This window comes from Macaca nemestrina, chromosome 3 (genome assembly GCF_043159975.1).
Source record: "Macaca nemestrina isolate mMacNem1 chromosome 3, mMacNem.hap1, whole genome shotgun sequence".
Taxonomy (NCBI): Eukaryota; Metazoa; Chordata; class Mammalia; order Primates; family Cercopithecidae; genus Macaca; species Macaca nemestrina.
Genome location: NC_092127.1, coordinates 31,174,629 through 31,200,391, shown reverse-complemented (window position 1 = coordinate 31,200,391; position 25,763 = coordinate 31,174,629). Strand labels below are relative to the sequence as shown.

Genomic DNA, 25,763 nt, shown 5'->3' with positions numbered 1-25,763 from the left:
GCTACAGGAATACAAGAAACTATGCTGTTATAGTTTTTAAATGTCGTGGTATTTATAAGCAACACATGAGGAACTTTTTATAAAGAATTGGCTATGTTCTAAGGCAGCTATAAAATACAGAAGTTGGTACCAATCAACTCTCTAAGGTGGTTGTTAACAATTTCTCTTCCTCCTTCTCCTCCTTCGAATGCACTGCATAATCTTTTTCTTTGGCAGACAGTAGCAGTTGCTTCTGCAGTTATTTTCAATTCTGACATTGCATCAAAATCCCTACCTGCAAAACTTTTTAAAAATATTCACGTCTCAGATATTCTGACTTTGTGAAACTCGCATAGAGCCCTAAGATGTTTATACATTTTCCATAGGAGATTCTGAGACACTGGCAGGGAAAAGAACCCCTGTCTTAATTTCACCCAGTCTATAACTTCTGTATAAATTAAAAGCCACGTGGATCCATGGATCCAATTGGTTAATGTGGATATCATGTTGGTTTCAGGAATGAATCCAAATGAGAGATATAACAATATTATATAACAATAGTAGTGACACTATTTGAGAACTGGTGGGTTTGCATAAACACAGCCTTCACACATCTCTTCAGACTTGGTTAATGATGAAGTCTCTATGAAAAGACTTGATAGCACACTTTGGATCCACTGAGCCAGCATAATTTGATATTCAGCTTTCTCAAAGTTGTTGACAGAAGTAGCAGACTCTAAATATTTAAGGAATTTACTGACTGAGGAGGGCATAGAACAGTTCAGCCCTCCTCTCTCCGATAATGATTTTTAAAGAGTTTATTCTTGTCTGTCTTTCTGAGAACAATGTGAATTTTTCCCTGAGAACTAGTGTGTTTTCTTTTCAGAGATGACATAAAAATATGTACTATTTTTCTTGTGCCCTTTTTTCTTTGAAAACCAGGAAACCTAGAAGCAAATCTGTTGCTCAACTTTAGTAACTATGTAGAACACCATGACCTGCATATTTTAAACTCTTTTTTCCCCATCTTGCATTATTGTATGTCTTCCCTCATTCAGATTTCAATTATAGTTTTTCTATTTTATTACATGAATTAATGTAATCTTTTATCAAGTCCGTTCAATATGGAAAATGTTTGATGATATTGGAATCATTTGTGAATTACATAATTAGAAAAATGTTTTCTTTTAATTATCAGCCAAAGAAAAATTGAAAAGTTATCCTGATGAGGTTTTCTGAGCCTCTAAAGCAACTTAGAGATAAATTCTGTATTAGAAGGTGTCAGCATCACCTCCAGAGCTAACCTTCATCACAGTTCACTCTAAACCTCAAATTTCTCCAACCTGGGAACTAGTAGTGATCATCTTACTTGGTTACATGCAGGAAGACTGAGATGACAGTCAATCACCAAGGTACACACAGGACACAGCACCTAGATGACATTTGTAATCATTGAAACAATGATTTATGCTGTCTTTCCTATTTCATTTCCTAGGGTAGCAGTTCATATTTTTATTAGAAAATGAAATGTTTAGACATGTCATTGGCTAGTATATTTTCTGAGTGAGTATGCTTATATAAAAGTCAATTCAGCTTTCTCTAGAAATTTTTCAAATTCTGTTCAGACCCTTTTAAGTATTCAATACTCATGACAGAGCAAAGTTTTTCATTATACTTATAAGAAAAATTGGTCTCAAAGCTTTTTAAAGAGAAATTACACTGCAGTCTTAGAAGGTGTTTTATTTTTTATTACATTGTGCTGCTGTTGCCAAAAAAAACCCTGATTTTAAAAGGCCAGTGATTTATTTCTATCCATTATTACTATAACACAGAAAATGTACACATTCGGGAATTCGTCAGATAACCCCTCCAGAAGCTATGACAATTTCATCACTGCGAATCCAAAGCAATATTTTGCCAGGTCAGATCTTCTAGATGAGAAGAATAAAAAACCTAATCTATCATCTTGAAGCTTCATCTTAGCTAGAGGTAGTTTGGTAGATGCAGTGTTTGCCTTCTGCCTCCTGCCTTATCCTTGGGTACCTTCTACTTAATGAAGATTATTATTGAAGCCAGTGTCTTTTGATTCCCAATCATGTCCCATCTCTAGACCAGTAGCTGCACTATTAAGATCACACGATGAGCTCTTGAAACTCCTGATTCCAAAGCCAAACCCAGATCGATTGAATCAGGATATCTGGAGGAAAGACCTGTATATGCAGCAATTGTAAGTTCCCCCAGTGATTCCATTAAGCAAACAAGTTTGAAATCCAACTTCACATGTAATTAAATAATTTTAAGGTATGTGTAATTAGAATCAGGAATTTCATTACATAAGTAAAATAATCCCATCAATGAATGATGTAAATCAAAGATCTCTCTGGACAGTAAGTGTCGCCTTGTTTTCTACTATCTCCTCATTCTGAAATTAACAACAGAATCTGAATTAGTGTTTTAATGGTAAACTGAGGCAAGTTGTATAAAACCCTTTATTATCAATTTTATTCAGGATGATTTTTGAGAAATTTTATATTCTTAGTTTAAATTGAGAGAGGGGTCTCCGAGTCAATTACTTTAAAATTTAAAAAGATAACAAATTTAATCTCAAAACAGAATTTGCTTGTAAAATATAGGGGGAGAGGGCTTTTAAAAGCACAATTTTCTTTAGAATAAAATGCAATGAGCAAGTTCAAATTCTTCTTGAAAAAATAACTTGAAAGAAGCAGCAATTCTATTTTGTTCCAAAAAATTGGTATTTTAGGGAGAAGAAAAGGCAATGAATATCAAACCTCATTTTTCTGTCATGAATCGACTTCAAACAAAAAATAGATAGGGTTTGCCATCTTCATGTCAGATTTTTCCAAAATCTGATTTATTGAGGAATTTATTTGGAATACAGGCGATGTTACAAGTATAAACAAAATATCCAAAGAGCCATGGACTAGAAACAAACTCTTACTTGTACTGTATGTCAACCTTATTTACATTTTCAAAGGAAAAAGTTGAGATACAAAGACATTACATGACTCATCTAAGGTCATCAAGTAAATTCAATCAGCAGGAGAAAGATAAGTAAAGCCTAAATTTACTCATTTTTATGTGAGTATCCCTGCATCCCAGTAGTTTGCACAATAGCCTCTTTTTCCATGAATGCATCCCAATTTATACAAATTATAGTTCAAGACCCTTGCCAGAGTTTCAAATATCTCTTAAAAGAAGAAAACACTTGTACCTCTTTTAAAGCTCTGTTCTTTGAGATTTCTGAAACTAATGGTGGGATTTAGTCTTTTGACATCAGTCAATGGAAGCATTTATCCCTGATAGGGAAGAAGACTACCATGTCTAATAAACTGAATACACTTTCCAAGAAAGATTCATGTTTGTGGAAAGATCCACATGTAGTGTTCCAAAGTCTGCCTTTCTGAGCTCTCTGCTGTGTCTGTCATCAGACCAGCTGCCTAAACCAGCAGCTAGCCTTTCCAAGAATTTCCAGTTTTGCTTCCATGAATCATATTACTGACCTTAGCAAGTGCTTGGCAACTCTGATCTTGCCATAGATATTGGAGTTTTCTGTCACAGCAAGGGCTGTGACTGCTGAGCAGGAATGGGTTGTATTGGAAAAATGGATTGCTTATTTTCATAAGAATACTAGCCTCAAACTTGAATGTCTAAAATCATTTCATAATTTCCTCTTTATTTACAGCAGAGATGCATTTTAAGATTATTGAAAAGCAAAACGCAATAATGCTATTTAGAAGATGGGCAAATATTAATAGCTGAGACTCCTGACCATGACCAATTTAGCTGGTATCTGATACCCAAACAAGACTGTCATTTAGTACTTACTTTATGTCATAATTCCCAAGTAAGCCTTACCAACCACAAGTATTATATCATTATTACTCAGAATATGCCAGTCAAAACGTCAATATTCCAGGAGAGTTTAACCTTCCCCTTATTGAGACGATTTACCCAAAACACCTCAGTGGTATGCCTTTCTCTAGTCTAGGAAGTACTACCCAACTCTCAGACATCATCCTTTCTTTTTCCAGAGATGAGGAATTATATTCTTCTAAGACACAGTTACGGACCCATCCCCTGTTATTAGACTCTCAAACTCTCAGGTTTCCATATTTTTGCTCTGTTTGATTCTGTTCCTTGATCTTTCTGTCTGAATTGTACCAGCCCCTCCAAACTTCTGCTACAACTCTTCAGTAGTCTTTCCATGCGCCTATGCCCCTGATGTCGCTAGCTCTTGACTCTGATGTCAGCTTCATCCTCTGAATTTACAGTACTTGCTTTTCTCATCTTGCAGTGTTAACTCACTTGGCTTTCTCCAACTTATGATCTTACGCTCTCCTCTCTGTGCCGCATCCACCAAGCTCTCTGGTCACTTGTGCCATTTTGTACTGACCAGTTTTCATTGCAGTCCATCAACCAAGACTGGCAGCTGTACATGAAAACACATATTATATAGAAGCTGGGAATGTTTCTCAGAAATACACTGATCTTTTAAAAGACAACAAATGGTCTTTATTTCACATACAACATGAGTATCTGTATAAGTAGTAAAATGAGCAACTCACTGAGAAACAACTTTTTAAAAGTAAATAAAACTCAGAAAATGTGTCAAAGACAACAGATGGTCAAATAATACAGCATGTAGAAAACATTTGGGCAAAAACCAATTTGCTAAGTGACGTGGTTAGAAAAGGCCAAACAAAACACACCAGAGATTTTTTATAAACAAAACAATATGTGTACTTTTCAGATAGTCATTTCATTGAAATAGGGAGACCCTCCCAAACAGTAGCATTTTAAAAATGGAGTCGACTCCTTTTGGAAATAACCTATAAAAATCAGAATTTTTTCTCATATTCAATCTTTTAATGAATAATGTAAACTCACAACAGCATTTTAACGGGTACACTACTCAATATGATCTTCTGTAATTAGTTTCACATGTGACTCTTGCCCTCTTGTGCAATTACTAAAGAATATAAAGAGACTTGAAGGTTAACAACAATGTATCATGTTTTATCTTTGCTGTTCCAGTGTGTATGCACACTTGCATATGCATACATAAACTCTTTCTAAAATCACCGTGGGAATAATAATTAAGGTCGTATGAGTTTATACCCTTTATGGGGATGGGGTAGGTTATGCAGTCATTGCAGAAGGAAACTTCTGATGTCCCTTTATTCTTATGGAGTGGGAGTGGTAAGGCAAAGATCACTTCCTCAGGTCAAACTGGTATCATAACCTGTGAAAAGAACATGAAACAAGGAAAATCAACCTAAAACTAGAAACAACTTAATAAAAATTTCTAAGAATAGTGCAGTGTTAAGTGAAGGCTGAAGAGCAAGCTGAAGAAAGAGATTTTTTTCCCATTATCTTCCAGTTTCTTTGTGCCCATTTTCTTTTTTCTTTTTATTTGTTTTTATTTTTTTATTTTTAAGTTCTGGGATACATGTGCTGAACGTGCCGGTTTGTTACATAGGTATACATGTGCCATTGTGTTTTGCTGCACCCATCAACCCATCATCTAGGTTTTAATCTCCGCACGCATTATGTATTTGTCCTAATGCTCTCCCTGCCCTTGCCCCTCACCCCTCGACAGACTCCAGTGTGTGATGTTCCCCTCCCAGTGTCCAAGTGTTCTCATTGTTCAACTTCCACTTATGCGTGAGAACATGCAGTGTTTGCTTTTCTGTTCCTGTGTTAGTTTGCTGAGAATGATAGTTTCTAGCTTAATCCACGTCCCTGCAAAGGACATGAACCCATTCTTTTTTATGGCCACATAGTATTCCATGGTGTATATGTGCCACATTTTCTTTATCCAGTCTATCATTGATGGGCATTTGGGTTGGTTCCAAGTCTTTGCTATTGTAAATAGTGCTGCAATAAACTTACGTGTGCGTGTGTCTTTATAGTAGAATGATTTATAGGCATGGGCAAAGACTTCATGACTAAAACACTAAAAGCAATTGCAACAGAAGTCAAAATTGACAAGTGGGATCTAATTAAACTAAAGAGTTTCTGCTCAGCAAAATAAACTATCATCAGCGTAAATAGGTAACCTACAGAATAGGAGAAAAATTTTGCAGTCTATCTATCTGACAAAGGCCTAATATCCAGGAACTTAAACAAATGTACAAGAAAAAAAACCATCAAAAAGTGGGCGATGGATATGAACAGACACTTCTCGAAAGAAGACATTTATGTGGCCAACAAACTTATGAATAAAAGTTCATCATCACTGGTCATTAGAAAAATGCAAATCAAAACCATAATGAGATACCATCTCATGCCAGTTAGAATGGCGATCATTAAAAAATCTGGAAACGAGGATGCTGGCAAGGATGTGGAGAAATAGGAATGTTTTTACACTGTTGGTGGGAGTGTAAATTAGTTCAACCATTGTGGAAGACAGTGTGGTGATTTCTCAAGGATCTAGAACCAGAAATACCATTTGACCCAGCAATCCCATTACTGGATATAAAGAGACTGTTTTTAGAGACAGTTCCTGGCAGAATCCTCTGAGCAACACTGCTCTCTGACAATGTTTGCTCTCTGAGAGCAGTTGGGTCCACCACTTCCCAAACATAACAACAAAGGGCATCTCCCTTGTCAAGACCACATACTGTAAGTTTAAACAGATCCAGGTTCAAATCCCAATCACTTATGTGCCATTTAAATTCTGTGACTTGGAGCATCTTGCTTAATTTCTCCAAGCTTTAATTTCCTCATCCAAGAAAGAGATAATAATATCATCCCCATAATTACTGTTAAATGTAAAGCATTTAGCTCTGGCGTTTGGCACAGAACAAGTACTCAACAAATGTTACCTAAAATGATAAACATTAATAACATTAATAAACTGATATTTAGAAATAATCCATTTGTTTCTTGCCAGATTTACTTTGGTTCTCAAGTGGCCTGATTGCCCCACCTGGTTGCCAAACTCTTAACTATTTTAATGTAATTGGAGTTCAGGCAGTGTGTAATGGTAAGACAGTCCCCATCAACTAATGTGTGCACCATTTTGTATTTCTTCAGTGTTTCATGTATGTCTAGCCATTTGGTAGGTCCTTTGGAATTTATAATAACACCTTCCCTAAGAGATTGTAGGTTGAGCTCATGGAACTGGCTAATGCAAACAGCATTATCCTGATTAAAAAGATAAATACAGGTGGGAAATAGACACAAGCCTACTCCAGGACAAGAGGCTACAAATCAGAAGCTCACAGTTAGGAGAGCTTAAAAAAGAGGTTAACCATGGAGCATGACTTAGTGCGAGGTTGAATAGCAACATGGAACTGAGAGAAAGTCTTAGAGAGGAGGCAGTTTCCTGCCTTGGGTGGCATGTCATATTTCTCCTTATCCCACTTGCTAAAGATGTGTTTTAGTAGCTCAACAAGTTCTGCAGCAGAAGAAATAGGTTTAGATGATTTTGGATGGGAGGAAAAATTTTCTTTTTCTTCTTCCCATCTAAGGTACATTGACTGGATCCCTGAGTATTAGACTGACAAAAGACACATTCACAAGAAAAAAATAAACAGTTTATGAATGTGTGTAGTGCACATCACATGGAAGAAACCTCATTGATGAGTAACTCAAAGTTGTGGTTAGAACTTCAGCTTATGTAGCCTCTTAGCAAAGAACAAGAAATTTATAGAGAAGGGACAAAACAAAGGAAAAGGGTTTTAGGCTTCCAAAGGTGGCAAACTGTGGGAAGGTAACTATGTGAGGGAAACAGAGTAAGATTTGTTTATTCAGGTGCATCTCAGGACTGACTTTCCATCTTTTTTGTGGTCATAAAACTTCCCCAAGAGAGATGATTTATGGTGGTTCTCATTTCTCAGAAATTTCTGCTTTTAGTTAAATAAGAGAAGCTCTGGAAAGGTTTCTTTCTTCATCTGTTGTTTCTTATTTGCCTCCAACTCAAAATAATCTTTACGCCAAGGTAACACATTTTGGAGTGGCATATTTTGCTCCCCTACAACTTCCTAGAGCAGGAAAACCATGTTAATTACTTGCACCCACATAAGCAGTGGGATAGCAACTCTATAATCATCTCATAGATTACCTACCACCCAGTCAAATGAGCTCACCATAAAAGTAACCCACTAACACATGTACTCTGTATGATCCCCCTGGATAGGAGTCAATTGTGTGACTTTAATAGATAATTTTTAAGTTAGCTCTAAAGCACTAGAAGCATAACAATTGTAGTGGAAGAACTGCAAGTGGAAGAAATGGAAGCTTTTTCCAAAAATAAGAATCCAAACCCAGTAAAGAGTCACGGCTCCAGGTGTTTGGGAATCTAGCCTGGGGACTCTTGAAAGCTCAAGGAGCACCGTGCTTCAGGGCTCACTGACCTCCCTGAGACTATCATGATGCACAAAGGATCCTTTCTGCAGTGTGATCACCAGGTGTCTGCTTTTCCAAGAGGCAACATCATTTTATAAATACTTCCTATGGGAATCAATATGTGTATATAACAAATAAATGTCTAGCCAAGTGTCTTATTTTTAATATTGTGTTATTTTTAAGAGCAAGACAGAGCCCTCATTTTCACGTGTTGTTCATGTGTATAGATATTGCCTATAAAACACATCTTTCAAACATAATGACTAAATTCTGATATCCATTACCTAGAAGGCATTTGCATTTTCTTCTTGGCTTCTATAGCATATCACTGCATGTTCAAAGCACCTAAGGAGAGGTGAGGAAGGACATCTGAAAACATTCATTTTATCAAGGTAGACAATAGGAAAATATCCGAAGAACCTATTCCAAAAAATGCCACAATTATCAAAGTGGAAAACATTAGCATGCACACACATCCTTGAGCTCCTGACGTGACATCAACTGTTTTATGGATGCTGGTAGCTTAAAAGAGATCTTGCTGAGCACTTCAAAGACTGTCGATGTACATGAGGTCTAGAACAGCAGATAATGAGAATTTTTTGAACCATATCCTCAATTGCTTACATTATTAAAGGTTCACCTTTTCTAATTCCCCTTTAATTCAGTGGGGTAGGAAAAGAAGTTTATTCTTGCTTTGCTCCATCTCATCACTTCTAAACCACTAATTTATCACCTTCCTTCCACATATCTTCATTTGAATTTCAAATTTACTGTTCTCTCCAAAGCACCATTGAACTCCAAGAACTATTTCAAAGTTTTGGGATAACTTAAAAACTAACCAAAATTTTTCTTGTTCTCCTCAACCCTGAGAGTCTTCCCCTAGCTCCCACCCCGCTTAGTCATGCATTTATGTACTCATTTATCCATTTATTAATTCACCAAGTATTGACTTCCTACTACCATGGCCAGTATACCTAGGACTGCCTAGACCTAAGAGGCTTAGACAACAGATATTTATTGTCTCACAGTCTGAAGGCTAAAAATCCAAGATCAGTGTGCTAGCAAGCCTGAGTCCTTCCAAAGGCTATGAAGAAAGGATTTATTCCAGGTCTGTCTCCTTGGCTTGATCATTTTCTGTGTTTCTTCATACCGTCTTTCTTTTTTGTATGTCTGTGTCCAAACTTCCCTTTTTTATAACTACACTAGACATATTGGTTTAAGAACCCACCCTATTCCAGTGTGACCTCATCTTAACTAATTACATCTGCAATGACCTATTTTCAAATATAGTCACATTCTGGGCAACATGGTGAGGTACTGGGGGTTAGGACTTCAGCAAATGAATTTGAGGTGAAAGGGACAGTTTAATTCATAATAGCCAAGTACAATGCTAAATACTAAAGATAACAGACCCTGTCTTGACATTTTCTTCAACCCCTAGATCTAACCAAAGACCTTTGCCTCTTACTTTGGAATAAAAACAAGGCTTATTTTGTAGAAATTCCATCAACCGTCATCTTCTTTACCTCTTTATCACATATATTCTCTTGTATTCTTTGTGCTTCCATCCTTACTACTAAGCAAACTAGGCCACTGAGCAAGCCAAAACCCAATTCAGCATGAACAGTCCTAGGAAAATGAAATTTCAGTTTTACCAATTAGAAACTGCCAACAAACCTCTAACTAGGGATTTTGAGGCAACTGCTCCACTTTAATCAAATATATTCTTTGCCTTGCTTCTACATTCACTTTATAAAAGTCTTCTCTCCACACTCCTTCACTGGAGCCCCAAATCACTGGTGGTCTGGCACTATCTAATTCACTAACTACTGCTTGCTCAAATGAACTCTTCAAAAATTGAATGTTTTATCACTAAAAAATTGAATCTTTTATCACTATGTAAAGAGTCATTAAATGACTTGGTCACTATGACATCACATATTTGTGATTCAAGGTATTCATGGCCAAGGCAGTTCCTGTTTTAGAATTTAAATGGTAAGTATTTAGGATATGCTTGATTAGGATACTTATTCAAGGGTTAAGAGGCTCACTAATGTATATCCTGAATTGTCAGGTATATTTACAATATTTTTGTCTCTATTCAATTACGTTTGCCTTAGCAGATAAAATCTTTTATTATACTCTAATTGAACACTTGTCTCCATGAATTAAAAAACATAGCTTAATTACTATAAAAGAGTACTGAGAAACCAGAGGCCCTGGAAAATAGCAAATGGTACACATTCATAGACCTGCTAAGTAGGAAGCAGAAAAATGAGAGTACAAAATGTTTTGTAAGTAATGAAAGATAAAATTCCATTAAAAAGTGAAATTGAGGAAAATGGATGTTTTAATAACCAAATGAGACATGTATAGTCAAAAGCTGCCTCTTGGGATGTGATTAAATTGATTTGATATTTATATGCTGGAGAGATCAAAGTGGGAAAAGAGCTTCTAAAGAAATACTAAGCATGAGATTCATTCAATTGTTCAACACTCAAAAACATGTATTAAGCCTCTGCTATGCTTCAGACATTGTGCTAGGCACCAGAAATACAACACTGGGTAAGATAGACAACTTTATTTTGTTTATAGAACAGGATGCAGAAAAACATTATTCAACAAAATAAGATACTGTTATGAATAGGAAAAGCTTGGGATGATGTGAAAGTACATATCAAGAGCATCTATGGCTCTTTTCCCCTTTCCTAAAGGAAAATCTCCTAAAAGATGATCAGAGCAATGGAGAAAAACAGGTGTCCATGGCAGAGGTAAAGAGAGTCAAAGAAACTAGTTGGGCGTGGTGGCAGGTGCCTGCAGTCCCAGCTACTCAGGAGGCTGAGGCAGGAGAATGGCGTGAACCCGGGAGGCGGAGCTTGCAGTGAGCAGAGATCGCGCCACTGCACTCCAGCGTGGGCGACAGAACGAGACTCCGTCTCAAAAAAAAAAAAAAAAAAAATAGTTGGGAAGGTGCTGAAATAATTCAGATGGTAGCATCAGCTAACGTGCTGACAGTGGGGATTAGGAAATGGAATGAAATTGAGAAAGCTTTATGGATAGATTTGATAGCAATTCACTATTGGTGAGACGAAGAAAGTGAGAAAAAGAGAGGAGTCAAGAGTGACTCCCAGATCCTTGGCTTGAGCAAGCCATGTGGCAAGGACCACAAGAGGAGCAGAATCGGGAGGAAAGACAATGATGCGCGCTATGCATGCTGGTGTCAGGGTGCTGTTGAGTCTGAGAAAGGATCCTTCTGGTAGGTAAGTATCGAGCTCAAAAGAGAGAACTTAGCTGGAGATACAAACTCAGGACTTATTGGCAAATGGATGGTAACTGAAACTAGGATACTGATGTGATTTACCTAAGGCTTTATAAAAGTAAAATGAGAAAAAGTCTTAAGAAAGCACTTTGAGGCAAGTACAATGGCTTATGCCTGTGATCCCAGCACCTTGGGAGGGCAAAGAAAATCGCTTGAGCCCAGAAATTTGAAACTAGCCTGGGCAACATGGTGAAATCCCGTCTCTACAAAAAATACAAAAATTAGCCAGGGGTGATGGTGCACACCTGTAGTCCCAGATACTCAGGAGGCTGAGGCAGGAGAATCACTTGAACCCAGGAGGCAGAGGTTGTAGTGAGCCGAGGTGGAGCCCCTGCACTCCAGCCTGGATGACAGAGGGAGACTCTGTCTCAAAAAAAAAAAAAAAAGAAAAAAAATTTTTTAAAAAAGCGCTTGACATTGAGAGAAATTTAATCCATTCTGAAACATTTGCATTTTCTCTTTTTCTATTTTATTTTATTTATTTATTTTTAAAATTTTACTTTAACTTCAGGGATACATGTGCAGAATGTGCAGGTTTATTACATAGATATACATGTGCCATGGTGGTTTACTGCATCTATCAGCTGTCATCTAGGTTTTAAGCCCTGCATGCATTAGGTATTTGTCCTAATGTTCTCCCTCACCTTGCTCCCCACTACCTGACACTCTGGTGTGTGATGTTCCCCTCCCTGTGTCCATGTATTCTCATTGTTCAGCTCCCACTTATGAGTGAGAACATGCAGTGTTTGGTTTTCTGTTCCTGTGTTAGTTTGCTGAGAATGATGGCTTCCAGCTTCATCCATGTCTCTGCAAAGGACATGAACCCATTCTTTGTTGTGGCTACATAGTATTCCAAGGTATATATGTGCCACATTTTCTTTATCCAGTCTATCATTGATGGGCATTTGGGTTGGTTCCAAGTCTTTGCTATTGTAAATAGTGCTGCAATACATATATGTGTGCATGTGTCTTCATAGTAGAATGATTTATAATCCTTTGGGTATAAACCCAGTAATGGGATTACTGGGTCAAATGATATTTCTGGTTCTAGATCCTTGAGGAATTGCCACACTGTCTTCCATAATTGTTGAACTCATTTACATTCCCACCAGTGGTGTAAAAGCATTCCTATTCCTCCACAGCCTTGCCAGCATCTGTTGTTTCCTGACTTTTTAATAATCACCATTCTAATGACATGGTATCTCATTGTGGTTTTGATTTGCATTCCTCTAATGACCAGTGATGATGAGTTTTTTTTCATATGTTTGTTGGTTGCATAAATGTCTTCTTTTGAGAAGTGTCTGTTCATATCCTTTGCCCACTTTTTGATCGGGTTGTTTGTTTTTTTCTTGTAAATTTGTTTAATTTCCTTGTAGATTCTAGATATTAGACCTTTGTCAGATGGGTAGCTTGCAAAAATTTTCTCCCATTCTGTAGGTTGCCTGTTTACTCTGATGATAGTTTCTTTTGCTGTGCAGAAGCTCTTTAGTTTAATTAGATCCCATTTGTCAATTTTGGCTTTTGTTGCAATTGCTTTTAGTGTTTTAGTCATTAAGTCTTTGCCCCATGCCTATGTCCTAAATGGTATTGCCTAAGCTTTTTCTAGGGTTTTTATGGTTTTGAGTTTTACGTTTAAGTCTTTAATCCATCTTGAGTTAGTTTTTGTATAAGGTGTAAGGAAGGGGTCCAATTTTTATTCTCTGCATATGGCTAGGCACTTTTCCCAGCACCATTTATTAAATAGGGAATTCTTTCCCATTGCTTGTTTTTGTCAGGTTTGTCGAAGATCAGGTTGTTGTAGATGTGTGGTATTATTTCTGAGGCCTCTGTTCTGTTCCCTTGGTCTATATATCTGTTTTGGTACTAGTACCATGTTTTTTTGGTTACTGTTGCCTTGTAATATAGTTTGAATTCAGGTAGCGTGATGCCTCCAGCTTTGTTCTTATTGCTTAGGATTGTCTTGGCTATACAGTCTCTTCCAAAACATTTGCGTTTTAAAGAGGTGAAGGCTGGGCTAGGAGCTGGGTAGATAAATGAACTCTGTTTCATAAGTACAAAATTTGAGAAGCCTGAGATATCCAAAAAGAAGCTAGGTTGGATTTAGCTTCTAGCAAGCATCCACCTACCCCAGTAACAGTCAAGGAAATACAAAGGTCAAAATAGAAGAGTAGCCACAAGTATTTATCTTCATTCTTTATCATGATCTTTTAAAATTATTTGAAGGAATATAATAGGTATAAACTCACTCTAAATCCTGTAGCAGGAAGATTCAGGATTCCAGGAAGAAGCTAACTGAAAAAAAAGATTAAAGATGTGATATTATTCTTCAGAAGTTACTAAGAACTTCAGAATGTAATAAAAAGTCAGTGCAATAAATTTGAAATATAAATAAAATCTTCATTAAAAAATTAAAAGATGCTTAAAAAGACAGCATAATCATACAATACTGATAACCAGAGCAAAAGTAATTGCACAGCAATAACAAAATACACAGTACATATTTACTGACTTGCAAAATTCATAATCAATTACTAGACAAAAATCCAAAATAAATAATCAGGATTATCAAATAGAATTTATATCTTATCAACCTTAACAGTTCCAAGTGAAAGTTAAAATGTACAAATTTTGGTGAATGAGAGAAAGACAAGGTGAAGTTAAGTCACATTAGAATGTGAGGATTCAAGATTTATTGCACATAGTTCATAGAACAAGAATTTTAAAAATTATTGAAATTTATTAACAGGAATAGAAGTATAACAATTATAATATTGGTATGGGGAAAGGAAATTTAGTAAGTTATGAAAAAGTATGCTAAATTTTATCTATCATAGCAGAAACCAATAGATCATGTTTAAGTAATGTGTACATAGTATATGGTGGTAGGTTGAAACTGCTAGAAGCAGCAGTTTAAAAACAGCAATCTCAAAAAATAAAATTAAGAAATAAAAACAGCTATCTCTGCAATAGAGGAAGTAGATAATTGAAAGAGATATAGGCCAGGCATGGTGGCTCACACCTGTAATCCCAACACTTTGGGAGGCCGAGGCAGGCGGATCACCTGAGGTCAGGAGTTCAAGACCAGCCTGGCCAATATGGTGAAACCCTGTCTCTACTAAAAATACAAAAATTAGCTGGGCATGGTGGCAGGCGCCTGTAATCCCAGCTACTTCGGAGGCTGAGACAGGAGAATCACTTAAACTCAGAAGGCAGAGGTTGCAGTGAGCCAAGATGGTGCCGTCGCACTCCAGCCTGAGCGACAACAGTGAAACTCTGTTTTTAAAACAAAACAAAAAAAAAAAAGAGAGAAAAGAAAGTTATAACTGAGAACATTTCATCATAAGCCCTTAGCTACTTTTTGATTATCAACCATACACGTGTTATGTTTTATATAAATTAAAAATATATTTTAAAAAGGTAATGAAGTCTACAACAATCTACTCCCATCCTATTTGTCTTTTTCTTTCTTTCTTTCCTTTCTTTCTTTCTCTCTTTCTTTTCTTTCTTTCTTTCTTTTTCTTTTTCTTTCTTTCTCTCTCTCTTTCTCTCTTTCTTTCCTTTCTTTCTTTCTCTCTCTTTCTCTCTCCCTCTTTCCCTCCCTCCCTCCCTCTCTCTCTCTCCTTTCCTTCCTTCCTTCCTTCCTTCCTTCCTTCCTTCCTTCCTTCCTTCCTTCCTTTCCTTTCTTTCCTTTCTTTCCTTTCTTTCTCCACCTTCACTGCAACCAAAATTGACTATCCAACAGAAGTTACTGAGACTGTTCCCTTTGGTGCACTGGAGGAGTGTTATGTGGTACTAGGGACAAATAAAAACCAGCCGGAGTACTAAGTATATTACCAACAGCATTTGTCTCGTCTTCTTTCTTGTAACTGTCCACACACACACCCCACCAACAACAATACGCACTACAACAACACATTCATAAGAGATGGTGCCATTTGGTCCTCAACTTAGCTTAGATTCCAAGACGTTAAGCTCTCTGCTACCCATCTACTGTGAGGTTGTTCCTGGTATTCAGTGCAGCATACCTCTTTAATTCTTCTTTCTCTATTTTAGTCATATTCTCTGCTAACTTAACAACCCACGCCACATTCTTGGTCAGCTCCCAATCCTCAGACTCTGCTAACTTCATAATATAGGTCACCATGTGACTTGTTGACTTCTCCATCTGTCCAAATCTTACACACTCTTTCAGATCCACCTCAAATGCCAGTTCCTCATCATTTCTTCTTTGCACTCCACAGAGCTTTGCTTCCTATCTATAAAAACAAAGGTCACCATGCTTTATGTAACAAATTTGTTGTTTATATAAATTAATTACAAAATTATTGTATATGTATATTTTAAGTTTCTCTCAATTTTAAGTTCTTTCAAGGCCAGGATTACAGCTTGCTAATCTCTTATCTAACATAGTAAATGTAATATTTTAATGCATGTAATGCTCCTTGGATGAATATTTAACTATATTTTAATTTCGGTGAGATTCTCACTGTCTTAGTTCGTTTAGTGTTTTTTTTAAAGAAATACCTGAAGCTGGGTAATTTATAAAGAAAAGAGGTTTATTTGGCTCATGGTTCTGCAGGCAGAACAAGAAGCATGGCACAAGCATCTGCTTCTGGAGAGGGCTTCAGGCTCCTTCCACTCATGGCAGAGGGTGACCGGCAACGCACAGAGATCCCAAGGCGAGAGAGGAAGCGAGAGAGAGAGTGGGGAGGTGTCCAGTTCTTTTTAACAGTCAGTTCATGCAGGAGCTAATAGACTGATAACTCACTCACCCCTACCCTTAGAGAGGGTATTAATATTCATGAGGGATCCACCCCCATGCCCCAAACACCTCTCATTTGATCTCCTACATTGGGGATGAAATTTCAACATGAGATTTGGAGGGGAAGAAACACCTGAACTATAGCATTCATGGATTTTTACTCATTGGACAATTCAGAATTATTTTCTGTAGGTTTTTGAGGGGAGGCTTTCATTTTCTTCATAGGCATTTACTGTATGTTACATACTTTTTATACTATGGCTCTTCCAAAACAAAGATGGCTTGCAAAATAGTAACAAAACAGTAAAGTAACAAAATAGTAACAAAAATAGTATTATGGGGTTAATAAAATGGAAACTGAAAATTTAAGTGTGGAAAGGAGTCAAATATGTTTCACATATTTTCTGTGATTGAGCCTTAATATTGTCTTTGCAACTTTCTAATATCCAGAACAAAAAGGGAAATATTTATTAATTTCAACTGGTGTTTCTAGATAAAAGCTCTAATTTGAAGGTGTTGGTAACCAGCTAGACTTCCCAGGGAACTTTCAAACAGTGTGAGGGACATATCAAAAGATCTCACACATGGGAAATTATGATCGATCCTAGAAGCAGAAAGTGAGACAGAAAAAAAATTTGGTGACATAATGGATGAATAGCTCCCAAATTTTATGGAGGGCATATTTACAGATTCAAGAAGCGTGGAACACCCTAAGCAGTGTGAATTTAAGATAACCACATCTAGGCATACCATATTTAAATCACAGAACCAAAAAGTAAAGAGAAAATCTTGAAAACAGCCAGGAAAAGAACAGTATATTTGAACAATTACTTGAACAATGATTCAATTATTTTTTAAGAATTAAAATAAAGACACGTCCAAATAAAAATAAAACTAGCAGCGTTCATCACCAGCAGCTCTGCAATGAAACAAATGTTAAAGAAGCTCTTTTGGCTGAAGAAAAATCATACCAGATAAAAATCCAAATTTTCAAGAAGGAATGAAAAGCATGAGAATCTATAAACATCTAGGTCAATATAAGAATATTGTTGTCTCCTAATTTCTTTAAAATGCATATGGTTTCAAAGCAAAAACTATAATATTCTTTTGTGTAGTTTATAGAATAAATATATGTAATACATATGAAAATTATAATAAATTGACCTATAGAGTCGCAAAGTTTCTCCATTTTTCATGAAGTCATACGATATTAACTCTAAGTAGACTGAGAAGAATGTATATTGTAATTCCATGAGCAACCATTAAAACTAATGCAAAAAAAAAACCCCTGAAAATCTAATAATTAAAATATAGTTTTAAAATATTTAAAAAAATATTTTAAAAAATTATTAATCTAAAAGGAAGCAAGAAAGGTGGAATATAGGAGCAAAGAAGCAGAGGGGACAACAGAAAACAGATAGTAAAATGTTAGACCTAATTGTAAACATGCCAATAAATCTACTAGCTGTCATTGGACTAAACACCCCAATTAAAAGATAGAGATTGTCAGAATGGATTTTTTAAACACCCAAACATGTTATTTCAAGAAGATGCAGGCTGGGCACAGTGATTCATGCTGGTAATCTTAGCACTTTGGGAGACCGAGGCAGAAGGATCACTTGAGCTTAGGAGTTCAAGACCAGGCTGGGCCTCATAGTGAGACCTAGTCTTTAAAAAATAAAAATAAACATAAATTAGCTGGGTGTAGTGGCACACACCTGTAGTCCCACCTATTTGGGTGGCTGAGGTGGGAAGACTGCATAGCCCAGTTCGCACCATTGCACTTCAGCCTGGGTGACAGTATGCGATTCTGTCTCAAAAAATCAAAACAAAACAAAAAAAGAAGATGCACTTTAAATATAAAGATGCTGATAGATTGAAATTAAATAGCTGGGAGAAAAATGCCATGCAAACTGTAGGCATGAGAAAGGCTAGAGTGTTTATATTAGTATGAGATAAGGTAGACTTCAAGACAAAGAGTATTACTGGAATAAAGAGGGACATTTCATAATGCTAAAAGAACCAATAAATCAGGAAGATATAACAATCATAAATATGTATGTACCTAATACTTTATGTAAAGAAAAAAATGAGAATTACTGGAGCAATAGACAATTCCAGGATCATACTTGGAGATTTTAACACTCCTCTCTTAGCAATTGATGGGCCAGTTACTCAAAAAATTCAGGGGAAAACAATGATATGATTTCTGCAAAAACATAATCCCTGATGTTGACAATAAAAAGATAGTTATACCAATGTTGTTGCTAATATCAAACTGTGAAACAAAATTTACCAGTGATCAACAAATGCATATACAGTCATACTCCACTTGATGATGCGGATATGTTCTGAGAAATGAAAAATCTACACAAATCTACATGAAATATCTAATTTTTACTAGCACTTCTTGTCATAATACATCTTGGATAAGTTACTTTTTTGAGCCCCACATATGACATCCATAAAATATTAATATAAATATCCATAACTCACTCTCCAAAATCAAAAAGCTGGCCTGATACCTCCTTGGGTTTTCTTTCACTTTCAAAGTATATGATTCTGCAAAATTAAAGCTATGAATTTTTCACCTGATACCCAAAATCTTGTAAGCTTAGAACTTGAAGACAGACACCGCAAGAAGTCATATAGTAAACACAAATAATACTATCTATAATGAAATTTTAACATTTTGACATTTGACAGAAGAATTCAAACCATCAAAAGAAGTATTTTTTGTGTGTGTGGAAAGTAACTTTATTCATTGTCCATAATGATGATTTTCTTATTTTTCTTTTCTGGAATGCTGTGTTAAACAAAATCTTATGTATAAATACAATCTTTGTAATATAAACACAGTCTTATAGAGAAGACACGTATATATATAAAACAAATGAAACCACAACTGCTCTTGTTGACGTGATAGGTAGGAGCCCAGATTTCATTCCACCTAGGGGAAAATGGAGCACAGGTTCTCCCTCAAGGGAGCGCCTCAGAGCACAGCTGAAGGCTTAAGCACAGGTGCAAGAATCACCGTAAAAGGAGTCTCCCTGGGCGGACATTCTTTCAGCTGCCATAGTAGTTTCTTATTAAGACTTTCCTGAAACTCCAAAAATCACTGATCTGCATAGTCTCACTTTTTTCTACTCATCTCACTGCCAGACAATGATGTGTGAAAAAATTATGTATCTCAGCATTTTATTACATTCTGTTATAGTGCCTTAAATTGCTTTGCTGAATTGTGTTGTGTATAAATCTAATCAGCATTCCCTAATTCCCTTCTACCATAAGATCTCTAAAAGAATGTATAATTGCTGAATTGACTAAATTATCAGGATCCAGCATCTGGTTTGAATTAAACATTAAAATATATGAGGAAAATGTTGAAAGACTCCAAAAGACAGCAATACAGATGAAAATACATGGAAAATAAAGGAAGTGAACCTGTTTAATCGGTCAAAGAAAAGGCAGTGAGAAACTTACTGTCTTTGAATTAGGAGAAAAAACTATTATGCAGTGACTTTTTAATCCTTACTATTTCATGAGGGATTTGCTACAAAAAGGAGGGATTTCCTCTTAATGAGAACAGACTGGTCCCGCAGTGCTACTCAGCAATTCCAAATCAGCAAACTCGCCCGTTGTTCTGAATAGTCTTTCTAAGCATTTACCGTATTCTTCAAGATTTCTGTCCCACTTTCACTCTTTGAGAATATCCAAAAAGAAACTAGAAGGCATGAATAAAGGCAATGGGAGCGGGATTGCAGGGTATTGCTAATGAGGGAAAGATGTGGCAGCTTCTTGGAATAGGAAGGATGTTTGATTCCAAAAGGACAGAGAGAGGGAGAAGTGCCGGTTGACCTCCAGGGCTCTGAACTGTGCAGCTCAGTGAGTGGTGCTGCTGTTCACCAAGACTGGGCGTGTAAGAGGAGGCAGAAGATGGAAAGAAAAGGAAGGCATAGTGATGATTGGGGGAGTATGTGTATTCCTGTTGGATACACTGAATCAAAGTGCCTTTGGGAATTGCAGTGGAAATGTCTAGAATGCAGTCAGATATACACAACTAAAGCTGGGTTGAAACACAGATTTTGGAGTTCTCAGTGTGGCCAGTGTCACAGGTATGGTTGAAACTGACCAAAAAGAGCAGGTAAAAGAGAGGTGCTCAACTTGGGATCCACAAACTCCTGTGGGTACCATGAGTGATCTTGAGGAGCATCCTTTAATCCCCTGAAATTTCATGAGATTTTTGTGAGCATGTTGTTTTCCTCAGGAGAGAAGGCCTGTATCTTTCTCCATGTTCTCAAAAATTCGTTATGCAAAGAGGTTTTGAACCAGAGATCTAGACTGAGAAATGAAAATATCCAGGAAACATGCTCTGAAAAGTATGTCCATACGGCCGGGCGTGGTGGCTCTCACCTGTAATCCCAGCATTTTGGGAGGCCAAGTCAGGTGGATAACGAGGTCAGGAGTTCGAGAACAGCCTGACCAACATGGTGAAACCCCTTCTCTACTAAAAATACAAAAATTAGCCAGGCGTGGTGGCGGGCGCCTGTAATCCTAGCTACTCAGGAGGCTGAGGCAGGAGAATCACTTGAACCCGGGAGGCGGAGGTTGCAGTGAGCCGAGATCACACCACTGCACTCCAGCCTGGGCGACAGAGCAACACTCCATCTCAAATAAAAAAAAAAGAATATGTTCATACTCATAAAATATGTAAATGTTCATGTACATAAAGAGAATTAGTTGCCAAGAGGGAGCCTGAGAAAGAGCTGGCAGTCAGAGAGCAGAAGCAGAAAGACGCAAGACTGGATCCAAGAGAAGGCAAGTTTTCAAATAGGAGAATGCCCCATTCTGTCACTCAGGGTGGAGATCAAATATTAACCCTCAGGAGGGCCTTCTCTTATCACTTAGCTCAACCACCCATATGGGTGTATTTCCCACATGAAAGAGAAAGTTCCCTGTGAGCAGGAACCCTGAATCCCAGTGCTTGCAACATAACAAACATAAAGTAATTGTCGGATGATTAACTGATTGACTGCTATTGGAGACAATCTGCAATTTTTAAGTTTCATTTTTACCCTTCCTTGTTCTAAAAATACATTACATTCAAGTAGTTCAGAGACATTTTTGATTTAATAATTAAATGAACAAGTGAGCAAATATATTACCATTTGTTTCCTGATACAACCAATAACAATAAAGGCAGAGTGCCATCGAAGAGTGCAGAAAAAAGGAGGAGGCAAAAAAATAGGTAACCGAACAGTAAAGTAACTAAAAGGGTTAGTCACTGGCATTTATACTTATTAGTCAGTTTTCTGACTAAAAGTTATTACTTATGTAATATAAGCCTTTCATTTTATTCTATATAATGCTAGATAGGAGCAAATGCAGCAGTTGTCAATAATTGCTAAAAGCCAACCACACTGGACAATTCAAAGGTCTTTATGATAAGCCAAATGCTGTAAAACCTAATGTCCTAAGGCAGTTAGGCAATAAATGTTTACTGAGGAAAATGAACTCTTCTTTCCTAGCCAATTTGAATAAAAACAACAAAAGTCATTTCAAACATTTTAACATAATGCTACACATTCATCTCCAATAAAATACAGTATTTCTCAGAGTTATAGGATATTACATTATTGAAAATAGACATGTTTCCTTACTTTTTATATTTAGGCCATGTTTAATACTTGCTATAGATAAACTATCAGACAAGATGATACCTCAACCCTAAGCGAAGTATTTTATACTTCCACTTTCAGAGATTCATAACACTTGATTTAGATTTTAAAATATTAAATTCTACTTTCTGAGATGCAGATATAACAAATACATCAATTTCACAATAGGAAAAGCATCTGTGTATTAAACAGTTCAGGTAGAAGATGGTCTCTGCAATCAAATAGCTTGTGAATTGATGCATTTTTCAAAGAGTTGTCTTAAATGAATTCTGCTGGGGAGAGGAAGATTTTCAAAGTGGCTGTCGTATCCTCATTCCTGTACTGACTCGTAAGAGCCAAGAAAGGAGGAAGGAGAATTGACATCTGCGCACAGTTTAATGTTGGTACAGTTGCAGGGCTAGCTACATAATTTGCAGGGTCCAGCACAAAATGAAAATTTGGGACTCCTTTTGCAAAAAGCAGGGGAAAGCATTTTTTAAAGGTATGAAAATGTAAACCTTTTTCATCTCTCTCTCTCTCTCTGTCACAGTGGGTTTTTTTTTTTATCAAATTAGAAACTGGAGGTAATTTTTTATATTTTTTATTTTATTTTGTTTTATTTTATTTTATTTTACTTTATGTTCTGGGATGCGTGTGCAGAACATGCAGGTTTGTTACATAGGTATACATGTGCCATGGTGGTTTGCTGCACCCATCAACCCATCTTCTGGGTTTTAAGCCCCACATACATTATGTATTTTTTCTAATGCTCTCCCTCCCATTGTCCCCCAGCCCCCGACAGGCCTCAGTGTGTGATGTTCTCCTCCCTGTGTCCATGTATTCTCATTGTTCAACTTGTCACCGTGTTTTTTATTTGCACTATAATGTTCTAGGTAAAGAAAAATTAAAATTTTAAATTATTAAATTGAATTTTGCTGTTAATCTATGTATTGTACAGTGCCAATTTTAAATGCAAATATAGGAATATTTAACTTATACAAAATGACCACAATTACTTGATTTGTATTTCACAGCTCACACATCAATATACATTTTGTTCTTAGCAAAACAATGGAAACACTGTGCAAAACTAACTCAACTGTTCTTATTTCACTTCTTAATACAGCACATCCTACCAATACTCTACGGATAAATAAGGAAGGTTTCAAAAAACAAGGAACTATGGATAATCCTACTTTTCACTTTCCTTCTTTGTCATCATTTTCAGTGTAAATGATTAGCTAGTATAAAAAAGAGAAAGGAGTAACAAGGGATAAGCTAGGGTACCTAGATATGTCATTGGTTTAGAAGGCCACTGCCCACTTTCAAAGCAATTCTGGTTCAAATAGAAAGCAAGCCTCTCAGCCTGTTTGCACTGCACTTAGTTTGACACTTGACTTGCTTAGTTTTTTGTTTGTTTTGTTTTACTATACTTTAAGTTCTGGGGTACGTGTGCATAACATGCAGGTTTGTTACATAGGTATACATGTCCCATGGTGATTTGCTGCACCCATCAACCCATCATCTACATTAGGTATTTCTCCTGCTATCCCTTCCCTACCCCCCACCCCCCAACAGGCCCGGGTGTGTGATGTTCCCCTCCCTGTGTCCACATGTTCTCATTGTTCAGCTCTGACTTAAGAGTGAGAACATGTGGTGTTTGGTTTTCTGTCTTGAGTTTGCTGAGAATGATGGCTTCCAGCTTCATCTATGTCCCTGCAAAGGACATGAATTCATCCTTTTTTATGGCTGCATAGTTTTCCATGGTGTATAAGTGCCACATTTTCTTTAGTCTATCCTTGATGGGCATTTGGGTTGGTTCCAAGTCTTTGCTATTGTAAATAGTGCTGCAGTAAATATATGTATGCATGTGTCTTTATAGTAGCATGATTTATAATCCTTTGGGTATATACCCAGTAATGGGATTGCTGGGTCAAATGATGTGTCTGGTTCTAGATCCTTGAGGAATTGCCACACCGTCTTCCACAATGGTTGAACTAATTTACACTCCTACCAACAGTGTAAAAGTGTTCTTATTTCTCCACATCCTCTCCAGCATCTGTTGTTTCCTGACTTTTTAATGATCGCCATTCTAATGAGATGGTATCTCGTTGTGGTTTTGATTTGCATTTTTCTAATGACCAGTGATGATGAGCTTTTTTTCATATGTTTGATGGCTGCATAAATGTCTTCTTTTGAAAAATGTCTGTTCATATCTTTCTCCCACTTTTTGACGGGGTTGTTTGTTTTTTCCTTGTAAATTTGTTTAAGTTCTTTGTAGATTCTGGATATTATACCTTTGTCAGATGGATAGACTGCAAAAATTTTCTCCCATGCTGTAGGTTGCCTGTTCACTCTAACGATAGTTTCTTTTGCTATGCAGAAGCTCTTTAGTTCGATTAGATCCCATTTGTCTATTTTGGCTTTTGTTGCCATTGCTTTTGGTGTTTTAGTCATGACGTCTTTGCCCATGCCTATGTTCAGAATGGTATTGCCTGGGTTTTCTTCCAGGGTTTTTATGGTTTTAGGTCTTACGTTTAAATCTTTAATCCATCTTGAGTTAATTTTTGTATAAGGTATAAGGAAGGGATCCAGTTTCTATTTTCTGCATATGGCTAGCTAGTTTTCCCAGCACCGTTTATTAAATAGGGAATCCTTTGCCCATTGCTTGTTTTTGTCAGGTTTGTCAAAGATCAGATGGTTGTAGATGTGTGGTGTTATTTCTGAGGCCTCTGTTCTGTTCCATTGGTCTATATATCTGTTTTGGTACCAGTACCATGCTGTTTTGGTTACTGTAGGCTTCTAGTATAGTTTGAAGTCAGGTAATGTGACGCCTCCAGCTTTGTTTTTTTTTTTGCTTAGGATTGTCTTGTCTATGTGGGCTCTTTTTTGGTTCCACATGAAATTTAAAGTAGTTTTTTTTCTAATTCTGTGAAAAAAGTCCATGGTAGCTTGATGGGGATAGCATTGAATCTATAAGTTACTTGGGCAGTATGGCCATTTTCACAATATTGATTCTTCCTATCCATGTGCATGGAATGTTCTTCCATTTGTTTGTGTCCTCCTTATTTCATTGAGCAGTGATTTGTGGTTCTCCTTGAAGAAGTTCTTCACAACCCTTGTAAGTTGTACTCCTAGGTATTTTATTCTCTTTGTAGCAATTGTGAGTGGGAGTTCACTCATGGTTTGACTCTCTGTTTGTCTATTATTGGTGAATAGGAATGCTTGTGATTTTCTCACATTAATTTTGTATCCTGAGAATTTGCTGAAGTTGTTTATCATAAGGAGATTTTGGGCTGAGATGATGGGGTTTTCTAAATATACAATCATGTCATTTACAAACAGAGACAATTTGACTTCTTCTGTTCCTATTTGAATACCCTTTATTTCTTTCTCTTGCCTGGTTGCCCTGGCTAGAATTTCCAATACTGCATTGAATAGGAGTGGTAAGAGAGGGAATCCTTGACATGCTTAGTTTATACTACCAGTAGGTCTCTCTGAACTCTCATGCATGTACATCTGCTGGAATTCTCTGCCTCTGGAGCATTGCAAAAGCTATGTGCTAATGGATTGGTGAGGCTATGTGCTAGTGGATTCTCTAGGGCCAAAAGAGATCTTAAAATATTTTATTTCAGTTCCACCTATGTGCTGCCTTACAAGAAACTCACTTCAG

General features: G+C 36.8%; 2 long non-coding RNA genes across 2 annotated transcripts in view; one reads left to right on the top strand and one right to left on the bottom strand.

The window, feature by feature from the left end:
- Positions 1-25,763, top strand: part of LOC139362297 (uncharacterized) — a 100,347-nt gene that overhangs the window by 58,257 nt on the left and 16,327 nt on the right. The gene's annotated exons all lie outside the window — the stretch shown is intronic.
- Positions 2,884-25,763, bottom strand: part of LOC105488637 (uncharacterized) — a 111,264-nt gene continuing 88,384 nt past the window's right edge. The window contains exons 2-3 of the long non-coding RNA XR_011620867.1: positions 13,918-13,963; positions 2,884-5,242 (exon numbers count right to left, since the gene is read on the bottom strand). This is a non-coding gene — a long non-coding RNA (uncharacterized lncRNA). The remainder of the gene's footprint in view (positions 5,243-13,917; positions 13,964-25,763) is intronic.